This window comes from Solanum lycopersicum, chromosome 8 (assembly GCF_036512215.1).
Source record: "Solanum lycopersicum chromosome 8, SLM_r2.1".
NCBI classification, from domain to species: Eukaryota; Viridiplantae; Streptophyta; class Magnoliopsida; order Solanales; family Solanaceae; genus Solanum; species Solanum lycopersicum.
Window position 1 is genome coordinate 56,194,481 of NC_090807.1, and position 7,428 is coordinate 56,201,908.

Genomic DNA, 7,428 nt, shown 5'->3' on the forward strand with positions numbered 1-7,428 from the left:
ATATAACAATATTATTTATTTTCTACTTATATAACTGAAAATATCAATAGGTATATGACAATTTTATTTATATGTTTATTTTCTTGTGGCTCTTAAGTGCAGGAGAATCACGAACGAAGGGGTTTTGCCGACTCTTTAACCCTAGAAATAACAATGATTTCTATCTGTCAATTTCGATAATCGGTAAGTAACAGTGATACAAATTTATTTGATTACTTGATTTGATTGATTATTTTTCTTTACCAAAGTTGAAATCTTACTTTAGATTTTTGTGGTTTTTGAGTGTTGGAGAAATGAAGACGGAGGGTTTTTGCCGACTCTTTGACCTTAAAAATAGATGATGATTTCGATAAGGTCAGTGGTACCGATTTACTTTTTACTCAAGGTTGTAATCTCTTTCTAAATTAAAGTTTTTGTGATTTTTGAGTGCAGGACAATAGATGAATCAGAAACATATGGTTTTTGCTGACTTTTTGATCTGACAAATGGAAGGCGATTTTTTTTCCGAGCGATTCCGATAAGTATCAGTTGCACATATTCATTTTATTTATTGATTGATGGATATTCTGCACTTACCATGAATATCAAACAAAACAAAAGATAAAAAAAATAGGTCAATGTTTTAAAAAAATTATTAGGGTTTTTTGGTAAAATGTAAATTAACAAACAAAAGAACCATTACATTTATAGAGCACCTAAATCCATAGCCACATTCTACGAAGGTTTTATGTCTTTAAGCCTCCAACTGAACAAGAAAATAGTTACATAGAAAAATGTTGACTCAACCTATTACTTCTATTAGCCTTTTTAGATCCCATAAACAATGTCATTCTTTCCATAAATTCTGATGTTTATCTGTGTAATTACTATGTTACTATTCACAATTGTGCCTCTACATAACTTCCAGTTTCTTTCCCTCCAAGTGTGGTAAACTATGGCACTCCAAACTACTGCAATCACTCTATACAACTTCCAGTTTCTTTTCCTCCTAGTGTGGTAAACTATGACACGCCAAACTGCTGCAATCACTTCTTTACAGAATCGACTCCACTGTTTTCTCTTGATTCTTTCTAGTACCTATTGCACCTCACTTGTATACACATGTATGTTAGCACAAGGTAATAATAGCTTTCACTTGTCCCAGCCAAGTGAAGTGGGTAAAGAGATGCAACTGGGTCTCCATTACTTGGCTGTGGCATAAACAACATATCTCATTATCAATAGGAATGTTCAAACATAACACCCTCTTCTTGGTAAGTAGTCTGTCTTGTACTGCTAATCAAATTATCATTCAAGGTCTTGGCTGTGCTACAAAAGTCCAAATAAGATAAACTATCTTTAGCCAGTTCAATTCACCTAGCATTGCTTTGTAGCTGGCAGAGATTGAATATTGGACAAAATAAGTTAGATTACACCTGCCTTGTAATTACCAGTTCCTCTTGTTGTTCGACAATATATTTAAATTTTTCAAATACCAACTGCAATCTAGAGGCAAAATATGTTCCCTAATGGAATCATCATTCCTTATAGAGATCTCATGTACCCATTTCACCCACAAAATATTTTTGTTTTTCTGATAACTGCCATAACAATTTGCCTATTCATGCAATATTTCAATTACTGCAGCCCTTAACATTCAACCTTTCAAACTCCTTTGGACAACAAATTTTCTCCTATGCGATACTTTCCTCATCTCTTCATTACTCACCCAAAGATAGTTCCTACAAATTCTATCAACCTCCTTGAGAATACTTTGGGGTAGAATGAACACAAACCCCTATAAATTATGTATAGAGAGCAAAACGACAGTCACAATTTAAATTCTACCAGCATAAGATATAACCAATTTTAACCGGTTATTGATCTTATTTATCAGTAGTTGAAAATCCACTCTCTTCCACTTCTTGGAGGCTAATAAAAGCCAAGATATCTCATCGGGAGATGTCCTAGAGGGACCCAGTCAATCCTAAGAATTGTCCGAAAGTTCCTATGGTCTAATCCGACTACAAACAAGTTAGATTTATCTACATTGGCCACAAAACTCGTTGCTTCACTAAAATGAGTTAAAGCTTCCATCTTTCTAGCCACAGAACTAGTGTCACATTTACAACATATCATTAGATCATCGATAAAGTTTAAATGAGTCAAATTCAGATGCTTACACATTGGATGAAAAATGAAAGCCATGTATTCATTCACTTTAAGACCCTCGACAAAAACTCTATTACTAGGACAAAGAAGAGAGAAGACATTAGATCCCCTTGTCGTAAACCTCTCTTGCCAAAAAAAAATCATGCCCTTCAACATTTACTTTTACGGTAAAATATAGTGAAGTTACGCATATCATTCATTACCAACTATGTAGAGCTTTTAGGAAATTCATATCCAATTAGTGCTTCCTCCAAAATTTCCATCTTACCAAGTCATAGGTCTTTCTTAAATATGTTTTCATCAAATTATTAAAGTTTAAAATTCAACTAATTAACTCTCATTTTTAAAATAAAGAAAAAGTATCAAATAGATTTTCGAGTTATTAGGTGAAATCATTCATTAATTAATTATAAATGAGACTGAAATTAGTCTAGTTGTTTTCCATTGTTGGAATCGAATCAAGAATGGTACATCTGTATTCTCAAAATAAAGAATTGGGTATTTCAAACCCAATATCCAACAAAAAATAGAGCAAGTAAGTTCCAAACATACTTTTCAATTCTGACAAGGTGATGAATATGAATTTCTTCAGTGTAGAAGAGGAGAAATTAATGTCCTACTTTAGGTGCTGCTTCTTCAACAGGTTGCCTGTCATGCCACCACTTGGCAAAGGGGCAATATTTCTGTCTGATCTAATTGACCCATGACCCTTCATACCAAAAAATATCAACTTCGTTTTCTCCACAATTCTGTTCTGTGCTTCCCTTATTCTCTATTTCTGTTTCACTTTTTCGAATTCCTTCTTCTTCCTCAACCTCCTCTCTTCCCTAGTCTCGTTGGAATTTTTCACTGGCAATGGAGCTGTTTGTTTAAATTGAACAGTCTGAGAAGGTGGGTGAGGACACGAAGAAGGAGGAAGAAGACGGAATCGTGGCTGAGAAGGCAGAGGAAGGGAGGGAGGCGGATACTGATTTATCAGCGAAGAAAACAGTGACTGAGACGATGTAGAAAAAGACGAAGGAGAAGTGGCTGGAGGTAGGCACGGTGTCAGAGAGGTGGAGAAGGAAATGAAAGAGAAGGAGGATGATGTGGATACAAGGAATTCAGTAATGGCTCCTGCCGCAGATATGCATTTCTCGACATTAGAGGAGGAGGGATGAATTGGTACGAATATGACAATCCCTCTTTCACTCGATAACCCCAATTTTACCTGAATTGAGACATAATGATGATAGCGAATTGTTATGCGACGGTAGAAATAACCAAGAGGTAGAAATCTACAAAGCCTTACACTTTTTATTTGATATAATGTTCTTGGAAGTTAAGTTCTTATAAGTGTCTACAATTTCCAAAAACACCACAATATCAAAACATAAGTGTTCTGTAGAATTCTAACTTCTTCGTCATTCCCACCGCCGCCGCATAACAATTTGCCGATGTCTCAGTTCAGGCAGAATTGGGGTTATCGGGTGAACGAGGGTTCGCCATACTCGTACCAATTCATCCCTCCTCCTCCACTGTCGAGACATCCATATCTGCGGCCGCCTCCGCCGGATTCCTTGTATCCACAGCCTCCTCCTCCTCCACCTTCTCCGACACCGTGCCCACCTCCACCTTCTCCTCCTCCTCCTTCATCTTTTACTCAACCGTCTCAGCCACTGTTCTCTCCGCTAGTAAATCGGTATCAACCTTCGTCCCCTCCTCCACCTTCTGAGCCACGATTCCGTCTGCTTCCTCCTTCTTCGTGTCCTCACCCACCTTCTTAGGCTGTTCGATTTAAACAAACAGCTCCATTGCCAGTGAAAAATTCCAACGAGACTAGGGAAGAGAAGAGGTTGAGGAAGAAGAAGGAATTTGAAAAAGTGAGACAGAAACAGAGAATAAGGGAAGCACAGAACAGAATTGTGGAGAAAACGAAGTTGATATTTTTTGGTATGAAGGGTCATGGGTCAATTAGATCAGACAGAAATATTGCCCCTTTGCCAAGTGGTGGCATGACAGGCAACCTGTTGAAGAAGAAGCAGCTGAAGTAAGATGTTAATTCTGTATTTATAATTGTCAGCCATATTAATATGTTCCAATTGTTCTATCTATTGTCTGTTCCACTGGAGATTTAAGTTTTCAAGCATGCTAGTTGGTCGTAACTACTCTTTAATTTAGAATGCATCTACAATGTTACATACCGCTCGCGATATGCTTTGGTTTACCTTGCAATTAGACAGTAAGCATAGATTTAAGGGTGAATGTACTTGTCACTGGACTGTTGAAAATGGAAGAAGAGAATAGAGAAAGGAAGAAGAGAGTAGAGGAAGATAATATATTTGATCGTTTTCTCATTGATAGTACTATGAATATAAGTAATTGATAGATACAATCATAAGACGACACATGTTTGCTTCTTTAACAGAATTTAGGGCTGATAACATTGTAGATGCATTCTAAATTTTCTGTTCCGCTTTAATTTAGAATACATCTACAATGTTATATACCACTATATGCTTTGATTTACCTTGCAATATAATGATAAGCATATATTTTGGGGTTAACTTTAGACGTAAATTGGACAGTCCATCTTTTATGTGTGAAGTTGGTATTACTCTGTCAATGTTCGTCTTCGCAAATGTTCTGTTTTCTTATAGTTCTAAAATTTTCCCATATCCATACTGGGGCGGGCAATTTTTGCTAGCGGGAGACCTTTCGCTCCAGTTGAGTACAAAGGGAACGTCTTCGTGTCTGGTCAGGTCTGAAATGTTACAAAACATATGGCTTTACATATTTCCTAAATACATTTAAATTTCATAACATTAGGTATTCAATTTCTCTCTAGCGAAATAACGCATACATCTTCCCTGGTTTGGGTCTGGGGCTAATAATATCTGGTTCTATTCGTGTTCATGATGACATGCTCCTGGCAGCCTTTAAGTTGTGCAAAATGTTGTTCTACTATTTAAGATAATATCTGGTGCATTCGCGTTCTGATCAACTTCTATATCTCGATTTTTTTCTGATAATAACTTCTGTGCATATGCTGCTGTAAACGTTTTCCTTGAATTGGAATCCTTGATACCTTTACACCAAGGTGGTGCCTTTAATCCTCGTAAAATCTTACATTTCTATCTCCAAATTCTTTCATCTGAACAGCAGAAGCTTTAGCAGCAGAAACAAATCAAGAGAACTTGGAGAAGGGATTAATATACCAACCATTTGCCAACACAAGGAAGATTTCAGCTCACATTGCAGCCAAAGCATATGAACTTGGTATTTTTCGCCTCTACAATCTTGTCACTAGAGAACTTCATCACTCTTTTTTCAACATGTATCTATCAAATATAGTATTTATGTTCACTTCTTGTTGCTCAACAGGCTTGGCCACTCGTCTACCTCAACCGCATAACCTAGTAGCATATGCAGAGAGTTGCATGTACAGTCCAAGTTATCGTAGCTATCGCTAAGTCAAGGAAAATATATAAAATTAGTACTCATTTTTCATAGCTTTGAATATTAGTATACTTATGGTGATATGATGTTTTCAACAACCACTAATTTAGGAGGAATATATAGACAATTTTTTAGTTTTGTATTGGCCACCACTAACATCTTTTGTGTAATTCTGACCCATTGAGTCAGCACAGGGCACTGGCATTGGACTCTTAAAGTTATATTTCGAGTATGAAAAGAATCATGTTGAACTGAGATGAGTTCTACAACCTACAAAATTCAAATTTAGTTACTGCTACTCCAAACAAACAAAAAAAGACTAATTTTTTTTCCTTAAACTATTCGAAATGGGACAATTTTAATTAGATAGTCGTTGAGTCACTTGAATAGGTGCAGGGATATGTTGATGAGCAATTTACTGAGTTGGAAGAGCTACAAGATGATGTTACTCCTAACTTTGTGGAAGAAGTTGTTACTTTGTTTTATAATGATTCAGCTAGGTTAATCCATAACATTGATCCATCAATGTAAGTTTTAATTTTCTCTTGAACATATTTAATGCACTGATTAATTAATATAAATATTTAATTTGTTGGATATTTAAGGGCAGTAGTTCAAGGTTAGAAATTAACAAGAGGGTTATATGATAAAACTAGATGTAAATGATAACTTGTTAAACAACTTTTTTCATGATTAATTGTATGCAGCATTGGAGCCGAGAAAGTTAAAATTGAATGTACGAAGTTCATGGAATATTGCCGAGCTGAAAACGTAGAAGGGTAATTAATCATCATTAATATAAAGAATTTTTTACACTATCAATATAATTTATATGTATTAACATGTTACGATCAGTTAAATTAAAAAAATCAATATCAATTATCCAAACATTAATCCTGTAGAACGAACTTGTTGTAATTGATGGCTTGCAAGATGCTCTTACATGACTATTGGCTTATCTAGAATTTACTTAAATATGGTTATTTACAAGTCGATATTTTTGTGAAAGATAAAGAATATATCATAAAATATTCACGCATCACAAAATTGTATACTAATCATGTTTTATCGAGGCATATATTTTTTTCTTTTCATACCTCATCGTGAGATTACGTGATTAATTTTTTCGTTTATTTTAACTTCACCGTAAATTAAAATAGATGTAGAAGAACTTTTCAGCAATTAAAGAGAGAATATAAGGTACGCAAAAGGAAGCTAGAAGTTTATTATAAGGTAACAACAAGTATACTCGAATTATTTATGCTAATTAGTTGATTAATTAAAATGAGTGTGATGAAATTTATTATTGTATATATGTGGTAATGCAAGACAAGTTGTACCAACTGAAACGACGTCATATCGCCCAAAGTAACTATGTTAGAGATATAATCTAAGTGACACCATATGCAAGTTGAAAATGCATAATTCCTTGTGAAATGTAATAATAAAGGGAAGAATTTGTATAAACATTAATTAGAGTTTATTAATGAACAACTTTCACGTATAGCAAATATAAAAATTATATTTGTATGTTATAGTTTTAATTAAAATTTGCTAGGGAGCATCGGATTGTATAACTTGCTGGCTCCTCTTTAGATTTGTATAATTTCGCTAGCATGTCATTTGTGTAAATCGTTGTCAGCCTCTCGTTTGTATAAATCATTGGCAGCAATTCAATTTTATGTGTTTGTACATAAGCATAAAATTTGAATTTGTATGTAATTGCATCAAAATAAAACGTTTGTATATCAAATCTCTCTCACACACACTCTCACTCACTATGTACAAACATAAATTATACATTGTATTTTCTATAATTTGTGTTTGTATAAAGAGACA

The 7,428-nt window shown here is 34.7% G+C and overlaps 1 long non-coding RNA gene across 1 annotated transcript; it reads left to right on the top strand.

The window, feature by feature from the left end:
• Positions 1–3,437: 3,437 nt before the first annotated feature.
• On the top strand, positions 3,438–5,877 carry LOC101246745 (uncharacterized). The gene is made up of 3 exons (XR_742821.4): positions 3,438–4,180; positions 5,293–5,409; positions 5,515–5,877. It is a non-coding gene; the product is annotated as an uncharacterized lncRNA (long non-coding RNA).
• The last annotated feature ends 1,551 nt before the right edge of the window (positions 5,878–7,428 follow it).